Consider the following 12,614-nt stretch of genomic DNA (forward strand, 5'->3'; position numbering starts at 1 on the left):
TGGAAAAACCCTGTACCTCATTCAAGACCTCAGTGTCTGAAACCTGATTTGAGCTGCTAGCCACACCTATGCATGCAACAGCTGTGTTAGCAAACTCCCTGGAGTACCACTGGGGTGGCAGTCCCTTTGTGACTCTCTCAGATCTATGTAGCAGGTGCAGATCCTCTTTGCTGGCTGGTTCTTCCTTGGGACTTTTGGGAGAACCACGATCAACAGTAAACAGTGGCTCTGGCAGTTCCAGTTCAGCCACGGATGATGGCCTGGACATTGCTTGTGTACCTCTCTCAATGACTGTGTCATCGGTATTAGACCTCTCAGCGGTGCTTTCAGTGTCACTCTCAATGTCAGAATCTACATGTGTGTTGGCATTGATGGGGAAACTGTGGAGAACCTCTCTCTACTGTTGTGCAGTGCATTCTACATTCCTAGTAAGAATCACTGTGTCAGAATCAGGCAATAAAACTCTGTATTGACCTTTCTCATAACCCATGAAAATGCCCCGTGCGCCTTTCACACCTTGTGGTGTTTCTATCTACATGTGAGACCCGAAAACCTTTAAGTGCTTGACAGAAGGTTTTCTCTGGAACAGTTTCTCAAAAGGAGAACTTTCCATACCAGCTGAAACCTTTCTTACCCACGTGTAAGAAAAAGCATTCAGCAACTCAGCTCAAAATTTCTGGGGCAAACCTGCACTTAGCAGTTGTGCTATCATGCCTTGTTGCAACTCTGTGTTCACCTTGACACATACACTCTTGTTCCATGAAGCCTCTGAGACAGCAGCCTTGTGCTCAATCTCCTGTTCACCTAGGAAATCCTGAAATTCCTGTGAAACAAAAACCTGATTTTCATCAGTGAAAAGACATTCAACATTAGCATTATGAACAAATTTCACCTTATCACAAAATTCTCTGAACTTTGTTAAGGTTTGCTGCGGTCTCTGCAACATATACACCCAAACACATTGAGAAAAACAATAAACCATTATCAGGTAGTACTTGGCTTTGCCTCTAGAAAGTGGTAGAGGTCCAACCACATCAGCATACACACACTGTAAAACTCTGGTGACTTTGCCAGGCATCTTGCCTGTCGTACCTGTAACACAAGATACAGCAACACCCTTATAATCAGTACTATCAAAGGAAAGCAAATAAAGCCCATCTTCTTTGTAGGCATAAATAAGTGGTGTCCCATCTCTGGAGATTACACATCTCTCTTTGTTGCAGGATATCACAAAACCATGCTCAGTCAGCTGTGACACACTCAACAGGTTGTACTTCAAACCTGGAACAAAATAAACATTGTTGACAGTGATTTGGAGACTCTCAAGAAACACAGCTTCAAACCCAGTGGCTTCCAACTCATGACCATCCACTTGCTTGACAGTGTAACGCCGATCCTCAAAAGTGGTAAACAATCCCTTGCATCCAGTCAGATGGGCTGTAGCTCCTGTGTCGACAACAAAAGCATTCCAAGTCGACGCTGATGTCTCCGGTGTAATCAAAACAAGACCTTGCTTGGACTGGGGCTTAGCATGCTCTCTGCTACTGGCCCCTCCTTTCTCTGAGCTCCCCTTGGCTATTTGGAAATCTGGGCTTTTTGACAGTTTTTCTGTAGATAGCAGACAATTCCACAATTGTGGCACTGAATAGCCTTGAAGAGCAACTGTATGCTCTCCTTGAGCAACTGTAAGGGTGGCTATCGAAGCTTGCAGGGCAGCAGCTGAAGAAGGAGCAAAAAGGGTTTTCTTGTGTGTGTGTTTCTTTGTGGCTGATTAGCTGCTCTCCCTGTGCAAAGGTCAGAGGGGGCAGGGTTTCTGTTTAGGCAGGTGATTAGCTGTGGGAGGAGCTTATCAGAGCTTGCAGGGCAGCAGTTTGATCCATCTTTTAGATTTAGGGGAGCTAGTCTCAAACGTTTGTTGGGGGAGACCTAGGTTTTTTTTTGGGGGGGAGTTATTTGTCCTGTCTTCACGCTTTTTATGATGGAGGACCGCTGTAGCCACCCCCAACGACACGTTCTCAAGATGGAGGGTGAGGGAACAGCTGCAGTTGCCTGCGGTTCCTGCGCAATGTTTGCCATCTTGCCAAAGGTTGCAGGCAGCTTTACCTGCAGCAATTGCATGTTGATTGCCCTCTTAGAAGACAAAATCCAGCAACTGGAGGAACGTGTAGCTACGCTCCAAAGAATTAGAGAGCTGGAGCTCTTCTTGGAAGCAACAGAGCACACCGTCTCCACCAAGGAGGAGACAGGGGACTCCCCTGAGAAGGAGGATAGTTCACCAACACAGGAGCCAGATATATGGAGAAATGTGACTCAAAGAAGTAGGAGGCCCAGGGTTCACTCTGATTGTTTAGAAATACACAATTGCTTTGAGGTTCTTTTTTTAAAAAATGAATATTTATTAGCATTTTCATAAAGCACAAAACATATAACAACAAGCACAAAAATAAACAAAGAAAAAACAAGAAAAATACAAAAATCGAAAACATAGAAAAAGAACAGTTAAAAACATCTGATTGTTCATATACTTATTCTCTTTTACCCTGTTTCTCAGACCTCCTCACACCTCCCCTTCCTGTATTCCAATTTGAATTGTTGATTCAACAAATCCTTGATCTACTTCTCCATTTTAACTTAATTTAATTTATTCTATCATTTTATTATTTACCTTTTCTTCTTTCCTCCATTTCCTTAATTTATATTTACTCACTTTATTTTCATTTAATTTAGACCATTTTAAAAATAGAACAATTTCAGCTTATTCAACTTTACCCATCATTTTCCTAAGGTCGACCAAAAGTTTCCCTTCCACGTCTTTCCCCCTTTCCATGCCAGTAGCCAAACAAAATAAAAATAAAACAAACTAAATTTATATACCCTTTGGATTCCCAAACTCCACCCACCCTTTCCCGGTTTCAGTCCCCAACAACAAAACCTCAGTCCCAATATTCTGTTTAGCCTGGCAATCTCAAGTCCGAGGCTCTCAATTCTCTCTCAGTTCCTCTCTGCCGGTCTTTTTGATAGTCTTTAATGTTAAACTCCAAATCTCAAAGAAGCTCCAGCCCAACAGGATCCATATTTCTACCAGCCAGACCTCCATATTCAACAGTAGAGCTTACGAGGTTCTTCAAATCTTGTTTTATATTCCTTTCAGGTCCAAATGTCCCCCAAGCTTCAACTTCCACCTCCAATTCAGGCCTTGCTCTCCACATCAGATTTTTATTTTCTTTTTTTCTCATCTTGTCGGGCATCAAAATGCTACTCTCCTGTGGCTTTTGCAAAATTTCTGCTTCTCCTTCCTTTTCTTCAGGGACAACATCTGTCATCTGCTCCATATTGTCAAAGCTCTCCATTTTCTCTGTTTGTTCAATTGGATAGGCTCCTTGTTTCAAGTCCTTATCAGGTTCAACAATGTTACTTACTGTGAAGCCCAGAGCTGACACTGTTGTTGTTGTTTAGTCGTTTAGTCGTGTCCGACTCTTCGTGACCCCATGGACCAGAGCACGCCAGGCACTTCTGTCCTCCACTGCCTCCCGCAGTTTGATCAAACTCATGCTGGTAGCTTCAAGAACACCATCCAACCATCTCATTCTCTGTCGTCCCCTTCTCCTTGTGCCCTCCATCTTTCCCAACATCAGGGTCTTTTCCAGTGAGTCTTCTCTTCTCATGAGGTGGCCAAAGTATTGGAGCCTCAGTTTCACGATCTGTCCTTCCAGTGAGCGCTCAGGGCTGATTTCCTTCAGAATGGAGAGGTTTGATCTTCTTGCAGTCCATGGGACTCTCAAGAGTCTCCTCCAGCACCATAATTCAAAAGCATCAATTCTTCGGCGATCAGCCTTCTTTATGGTCCAGCTCTCACTTCCATACATCACTACTGGGAAAACCATGGCTTTTACTATACGGACCTTTGTTGGCAAGGTGATGTCTCTGCTTTTAAAGATGTTGTCTAGGTTTGCCATCGCCTTTCTCCCAAGGAGCAGGCGTCTTTTAATTTCGTGACTGCTGTCACCATCTGCACTGATCATGGAGCCCAAGAAAGTAAAATCTCTCACTGCCTCCATTTCTTCCCCTTCTATTTGCCAGGAGGTGATGGGCCCAGTGGCCATGATCTTCGTTTTTTTGATGTTGAGCTTCAGACCATATTTTGCGCTCTCCTCTTTCACCCTCATTAAAAGGTTCTTTAATTCCTCTTCACTTTCTGCCATCAAGGTTGTGTCATCTGCATATCTGAGGTTGTTGATATTTCTTCCGGCAATCTTAATTCCGGTTTGGGATTCATCCAGCCCAGCCTTTCGCATGATGAATTCTGCATATTAGTTAAATAAGCAGGGAGACAATATACAGCCTTGCCGTACTCCTTTCCCAATTTGGAACCAATCAGTTGTTCCATATCCAGTTTTAACTGTAGCTTCTTGTCCCACATAGAGATTTCTCAGGAGACAGATGAGGTGATCAGGCACTCCCATTTCTTTAAGAACTTGCCATAGTTTGCTGTGGTCAACACAGTCAAAGGCTTTTGCATAGTCAATGAAGCAGAAGTAGATGTCTTTCTGGAACTCTTTAGCTTTCTCCATAATCCAGCGCATGTTTGCAATTTGGTCTCTGGTTCCTCTGCCTCTTCTAAATCCAGCTTGCACTTCTGGGAGTTCTCGGTCCACATACTGCTTGAGCCTTCCTTGTAGAATTTTAAGCATAACCTTGCTAGCATGTGAAATGAGTGAAATTGTGCGGTAGTTGGAGCATTCTTTGGCACTGCCTTTCTTTGGGATTGGGATGTAGACTGATCTTCTCCAATCCTCTGGCCACTGCTGAGTTATCCAAACTTGCTGGCATATTGAGTGTAGCACCTTAACAGCATCATCTTTTAAAATTTTAAACAGTTCAGCTGGAATACCATCACTTCCACTGGCCTTGTTATTTGCAGTGCTTTCTAAGGCCCATTTGACTTCACTCTCCAGGATGTCTGGCTCAAGGTCAGCAACCACACTACCTGGGGTGTACGAGACATCCATATCTTTCTGGTATAATTCCTCTGTGTATTCTTGCCATCTCTTCTTGATGTCTTCTGTTTCAGTTAGGTCTTTACCACTTTTGTCCTTTATTATGGTAATCTTTGTACAAAATGTTCCTTTCATACTCCCAATTTTCTTGAACAGATCTCTGGTTCTTCCCATTCTGTTGCTTTCCTCTATTTCTTTGCATTGCTCGTTTAAGAAGGCCTTCTTGTCTCTCCTTGCTATTCTTTGGAAATCTGCATTCAATTTCCTGTATCTTTCACTATCTCCCTCGCATTTTGCTTGCCTTCTCTCCCCCGCTATTTGTAAGGCCTCGTTGGACAGCCACTTTGCTTTATTGCATTTCTTTTTCATTGGGATGGTTTTAGTTGCTGCCTCCTGTATAATGTTGCGAGCCTCCACCCATAGCTCTTCAGGCACTCTGTCCAGCAAATCTAAATCCTTAAACCTGTTCCTCACTTCCACTGTGTATTCATAAGGGATTTGGTTTAGATTGTATCTTACCTGTCCGGTGGTTTTACCTACTTTCTTCAGTTTAAGCTTGAATTTTGCTATAAGAAGCTGATGATCTGAGCCACAGTCAGCTCCAGGTCTTGTTTTTGCTGACTGTATAGAGCTTCTCCATCTTTGGCTGCAGAGAATATAATCAATCTGATTTCGATGTTGCCCATCTGGGGATGTCCATGTGTAGAGTCGTCTCTTGTGTTGTTGGAAAAGCGTGTTTGTGATGACCAGCTTGTTCTCTTGACAGAACTCTATTAGCCTTTGCCCTGCTTCGTTTTGATCTCCAAGGCCAAACTTTCCAGTTGTTCCTTTTATCTCTTGATTCCCTACTTTAGCATTCCAATCCCCTATAATGAGTAGAACATCCTTCTTTGGTGTCACTTCTATAAGGTCTTGTAAGTCTTCATAGAATTGGTCAATTTCAGTTTCTTCAGCACCAGTAGTTGGTGCATAAACTTGGATTACTGTGATGTTAAAAGGTCTGCCTTGGATTCGTATCGAGATCATTCTATCATTTTTGAGACTGCATCCCAGTACAGCTTTCGCCACTCTTTTGTTGACTATGAGGGCCACTCCATTTCTTTTACGGGTTTCTTGCCCACAGTAGTAGATATGATAGTCATCCGACCTGAATTTGCCCATTCCCGTCCATTTTAGCTCACTGATGCCCAGGATGTCAATATTTATTCTTGCCATCTCATTTTTGACCACATCCAACTTACCCAGGTTCATGGTTCTTACATTCCAGGTTCCTATGCAATATTTTTCTTTACAGCATTGGACTTTCCTTTCGCTTCCATGCATATCCGCAACTGAGCGTCCTTTCGGCTTTGGCCCAGCCGCTTCATCAGCTCTGGATCTACTTGTACTTGTCCTCCGCTCTTCCCCAGTAGCATGTTGGACACCTTCCGACCTGAGGGGCTCATCTTCCAGCGTCATAACTTTTATATGCCTATTGTCTTTGTCCATGGAGTTTTCTTGGCAGGGATACTGGAGTGGCTTGCCGGTTCCTACTCCAGGTGGATCACGTTTGGTCAAAACTCTCCACTATGACCTGTTCATCTTGGGTGCCCTGCTCGGCATAGTTCATAGCTTCTCTGAGTTCTTCAAGCCCCTTCGCCACGGCAAGGCAGTGATCCATGAAGGAGAGAGCTGACACATTTGTAGCCAAAACACTTGTCACATTTGTAGCCAAAACATCATATTGGCTTTGTAACTTTCCCAAGAGAACAAAAGCTCTGTCCAATTCAGCCTGAACTTTCTTTCCTCCAGCCATTCCTGTAATGTCACTAAACCCCTCTAGGGGGATTTTAGTTCCTTATTATTCCTTTCAGCTCAAGTCCAAAAGTCAGATTGTTTTGCATCAGCCCTTCTTTATTTTCAACAAATTATTACAGATTATCCAACAGAAACAGCCAAAGCAAAGTTCTCCTTTTCCTTCTCAAGAGCCAACTTGACAGCTGTCAAATTTTCCAATCTTTCATCAGCAGGCAAACTTGTGGGACATTCCCGGGTCCGGGGTGTGTGTGAAACTTTAGCTCCCAAAATTTATCCTTTTATCCTCCAGCAAAGATTCTTGTAGTGTCAAAATCAAAATCATGGAATTAAAATCTTTTTTTAAAGAAGAAAATATTCTCTCGACCATAGCTAGCAGGTCCTTTGTTTTGAATTGTTTACAAAGAGGGGGGTGGACTTCCTTTTTAACCCTTCCCTGCTCGTTCCTAATCCGCAAAATTTTCCTTTAAGATTCCAATTTCTGTATTTACTCATGGGTTGATGTTTCAGAGTCCTAATTCCAAGGAAAAAGTCAGCGCTCTCCGCTAATGGCTTGCAGCTTCACTCCGCAGATGCAGGAGTACACTCAGCACCGCGCCGCACCCCGTCCCCATTCCGAAGCCTTTAAAAAGGCTCCTTCACGGATTGGGGGGGCCCAAATGGTGCCCGCCGAGTCACTACGTTTACAGGCTTCCACGCCTGTGATTTTAAGGGTCCCCGCGTCGCCGCAGCGGTAAGACCCAGTCTCTGCAGAGCCGATTCCCTCCGGAGCTCGGAGGGAATCCGCCATTAAGCGATGGCGCCAACCCGGAAGTCCCAATTGCTTTGAGGTTCTCTCCCCTAGCATGGAAGACGAAGAGCAGACTCCATTTGAGCGTCTCTCCCTCATTACAGTCGATCAGGTATATGAAGACGAGCAGCAAAGTCAGTCCTCAGGGAATGTGCAGGCGACCTTGGAACGGACAGCTCACGGAAGAACCCCGATCAAACCTAAGAGGAGGCGTGTAGTGGTGATAGGGGATTCCCTACTGAGGGGAACAGAAGCAGTGATCTGTGGCCCTGACAAGATGTCTCGGGAAGTGTGCTGTCTCCCCGGGGCTAAGATCCAAGATGTAACTGAACGACTGCAAGGAATCATAAAACCCACTGACAAATACCCCTTCCTCTTCGTTCATGTGGGAACCAATGACACTGCAAGCAATAGCCTCCATAAGATCAAAAGAGACTATGAGGCTCTGGGCAGGAAATTGAAGCAATTAAATGCACAAATTGTCATCTCATCTGTCCTCCAAGTTGAATGACGTGGCCCAGGGAGAGAGGGAAAAATAGTGGAAGTGAACAGCTGGCTTCGCAAATGGTGTAAACAGGAACGGTTTGGGTTCTTAATTCACAGACTGCAGTTTCTTGAAGATGGACTTCTGGCAAGCGATGGGCTGCACCTCACAACGGTTGGGAGGAATGTTTTTGCCAAAAATCTCAGAAAGCTCATCAGGAGGGCTTTAAACTGACTAATGTGGGGGAGGGAGACAGTGCTCCTGAAGGTAGGAGTCTATCAATTGATGAAGATGATCATCCAAATGTCATAAACCAAATGGAGAAAACAGCACGCAGACCTAGTGGTGGGAGGAAAAAATCCTTAAATAAGAGACATGGGGGAATGATTAATGGACTTCAATGTCTGTACACTAATGCGCAAAGCATGGGAAATAAACAAGATGAGCTTGAGCTCTTGGTACAGCAAACTAAATATGACATAATAGGCATCACTGAAACCTGGTGGGATAAGTCCCACGATTGGAATGTAATAATGGAGGGATACAATCTATTTCAGAGAAACAAACCAGACAAGAAAGGAGGAGGAGTGGCGTTATATGTCAGGGATGTGTATACCTGTGAAGAGATCCAAGATTTAGAACCTCAAAGCCAAAGTGAGAGCATTTGGGTCAAAATTAAGGGAGAGAAGAATACCAAGAGACCTCATTGTGGGAGTTTACTATAGATCCCCAAGCCAAACGGAGGACATAGATGATGCCTTCCTGGAACAGATGGCCAAGCATGCAAAAGGAAGGGAGATAGTAGTAATGGGGGACTTCAATTACCCGGATATTTGTTGGATGTCAAACTCAGCCAAGAGCATAAGGTCAAACAGATTCCTCACTGGCCTTGCAGACAACTTCATTGTCCAGAAAGTGGGAGAAGCAACAAGAGGAACAGCCATTTTAGATCTGGTTCTAACCAATGTTGATGACCTGGTTAGTGGGGTAGAAGTGGAAGGATCATTAGGCGCGAGTGATCATGCTCTTCTGAAGTTTACTATACAGCGGAAAAGAGCAGCCAAGCATACTAGGACTCAATTTCTTGACTTTAAGAAAGCCGACTTCATAAAACTTAGGGAAGTGCTGGGTGAGATCCCATGGACAGTAATACTAAAAGGAAAGGGAGTTCATGATGGCTGGGAGTTTGTTAAGAGGGAGATAGTAAAAGCACAACTTCAGGCAATACCAATGAGACGGAAACATGGAAGGTGCCTAAAGAAGCCAGGGTGGCTATCTAAAGAACATTTAACTGAGTAAAGATTAAAAAAGGATGTGTACAAAAAATGGAAAAGGGGGGAAACCACCAAAGAGGAATTCAAACAAATAGCCAGCACGTGTAGACACAAAGTCAGAAAAGCTAAAGCACAGAATGAACTCAGGCTTGCTAGAGAGGTTAAAAACAACAAAAAAGGCTTTTATGGGTATGTTCGTAGCAAAAGGAAGAACAAAGAAACAGTGGGGTCACTCAGAGGAGAAGATAGAATCATAGAATTATAGAATCATAGAAATTCTATAGAATTATAGAATCATAGAATTGGAAGAGACCACAAGGGCCATCGAGTCCAACCCCCTGCCAAGCAGGAAACACCATCAGAGCACTCCTGACATATGGTTGTCAAGATGGTGAAATGCAAACAGGGGACACAGAAAGGGCTGAACTCCTCAATGCCTTCTTTGCCTCAGTCTTCTCCGATAAAGAAAACAATGCCTGACCTGAAGAATTTGGAGCAAATGATTCAGCAGAGGAAACACAGCCCAGAATAACTAAGGAGATAGTACAAGAATACTTGGCTAGTCTAGATGTATTCAAGTCTCCAGGGCCAGAGGAACTGCATCCAAGAGTATTAAAAGAACAGGCAGATGTGATCTCAGAACCACTGGCAGTCATCTTTGAGAATTCCTGGAGAACAGGCGAAGTCCTGGCAGACTGGAGGAGGGCAAATGTTGTCCCTATTTTCAAAAAGGGGAAAAGAGAGGACCCAAATAATTACCGCCCAGTCAGTCTGACATCAATAGCAGGGAAGATTCTGGAGCAGATCATTAAGCAAACAGTCTGTGAGCACCTAGAAAGGAATGCTGTGATCACCAATAGTCAGCATGGATTTCTGAAAAATAAGTCATGTCAGACTAACCTGATCTCGTTTTTTGACAGAATTACAAGCCTGGTAGATGAAGGGAACACAGTGGATGTAGCCTACCTTGATTTCAGCAAGGCATTTGACAAGGTGCCCCATGATATTCTTGTAAAGAAGCTGGTAAAATGCGGTCTTGACTATGCTACCACTCAGTGGATTTGTAACTGGCTGACTGACCGAACCCAAAGGGTGCTCATCAATGGTTCCTCTTCATCCTGGAGAAGAGTGACTAGTGGGGTGCCACAGGGTTCTGTCTTGGGCCCGGTCTTATTCAACATCTTTATCAACGACTTGGATGATGGACTCAAGGGCATCCTGATCAAATTTGCAGATGACACCAAACTGGGAGGGGTGGCTAACACCCCAGAGGACAGGATCACACTTCAAAATGACCTTGACAGATTAAAGAACTGGGCCAAAACAAACAAGATGAATTTTAACAGGGAGAAATGTAAAGTATTGCACTTGGGCAAAAAAAATGAGAGGCACAAATACAAGATGGGTGACACCTGGCTTGAGAGCAGTACATGTGAAAAGGATCTAGGAGTCTTGGTTGACCACAAACTTGACATGAGCCAACAGTGTGACGCGGCAGCTAAAAAAGCCAATGCAATTCTGGGCTGCATCAATAGGAGTATAGCATCTAGATCAAGGGAAGTAATAGTGCCACTGTATTCTGCTCTGGTCAGACCTCACCTGGAGTACTGTGTTCAGTTCTGGGCACCACAGTTCAAGAAGGACACTGACAAACTGGAACGTGTCCAGAGGAGGGCAACCAAGATGGTCAAAGGCCTGGAAACGATGCCTTATGAGGAATGGCTAAGGGAGCTGGGCATGTTTAGCCTGGAGAAGAGGAGGTTAAGGGGTGATATGATAGCCATGTTCAAATATATAAAAGGATGTCACATAGAGGAGGGAGAAAGGTTGTTTTCTGCTGCTCCAGAAAAGCGGACACGGAGCAATGGATCCAAACTACCTAAACATTAGGAAGAACTTCCTGACAGTAAGAGCTGTTCGACAGTGGAATTTGCTGTCAAGGAGTGTGGTGGAGTCTCCTACTTTGGAGGTCTTTAAGCAGAGGCTTGACAACCATATGTCAGGAGTGCTCTGATGGTGTTTCCTGCTTGGCAGGGGGTTGGACTTGATGGCCCTTGTGGTCTCTTCCAACTCTATGATTCTATGATTCTATGATTCTATCCTGTTTTGGAAATACAAAAGATGGTCATTTATAGATAACCCAGTACCCATTGAGTACATCATTTCATTGGCAACAGTGTACTTCACTGTATTTCGAACTCCTGATTGCAACATATGGCATCATATTTCATCAGCCGAAGTGCAATTGCAAAATGGTTGCCATGCTGGAAGAGCTACATTTCATTTCATTTATTTTATTTCTATGCTGCTTTTCACTCCCACGAGTCACAAAGTGGCTTACAAACAATTAATAATCGTAACATAATTGAATATAACAATTACAACATACAGTGGTACCTCGCAAGACGAATGCCTCGCAAGACAAAAAACTCGCTAGACGAAAGGTTTTTCCGTTTTCGAGCTGCCTCGCAAGACGAATTTCCCTATGGGCTTGCTTCGCAAGACGAAAACGTCTGGCGACTTTGTTTCCTTTTTCTTAAAACCGTTAAAACAAAGGGTGCTTAGCTTGAACAGCTGCAGTTGCGACTTGACTTCGAGGAGCAACTGTTAGCACGTGGTTTTGCAGCCTTTTCTCAGACTTTGCTCACTTTTGAAGCTTTTCCAAATCTTTTCCAGAACTTCTCTTGCATCCATTTGGTAAGTTAAACTTTTAAAACTTTTTTGGGGGGTTTTGGATTTTGGGTTGGGTTGTTTGGGATTCAAGGACTTGGTGTTGTGGGGGGGGGGTTTGCAATAATCTGGGAGCTTGTGGGGCTTTTTTGGGAATTTTTATGATTTTCTGTGACCATTGGGCCAGGTGTTTTTTTTTTCTTCAATTTTTTTCCCCTGAGTTTGAATTTCTGAGTGCTGGCTGGCTGGGGGAACAGTTGGAGAGGTTTCTGCAGGAATCTGGGACCATTGAGCCATGTTGTTATTTTTTGAAATTTTTTTTTGTCTGGGTGGGGGAACAGTTGGGGAGGGGTTTGCAGCAGTTGGGGAGGGGCTGGGGGAGCAGTTGGGGAGGGGTTTGCAATTTCTGTGTGGTGGGTGGGTGGGTGTCTGTGGGAACAGTTGAGGTTTTTGAAGGCATTGGTGATTTTTGAAGCTTTTCCAAAACTTATTTTGCAGCCATTTGAGGTTTCTGAAGACTTCGGTGATTGATTGTTGAAGCTTTTCCAGAACTTCTCTTGCATCCATTTGGTAAGTTAAACTTTTAAAACTTTTTTGGGGGGTTT

This window comes from Podarcis vaucheri (assembly GCF_965113315.1).
Source record: "Podarcis vaucheri genome assembly, chromosome: 7".
In the NCBI taxonomy this organism is placed as follows: Eukaryota; Metazoa; Chordata; class Lepidosauria; order Squamata; family Lacertidae; genus Podarcis; species Podarcis vaucheri.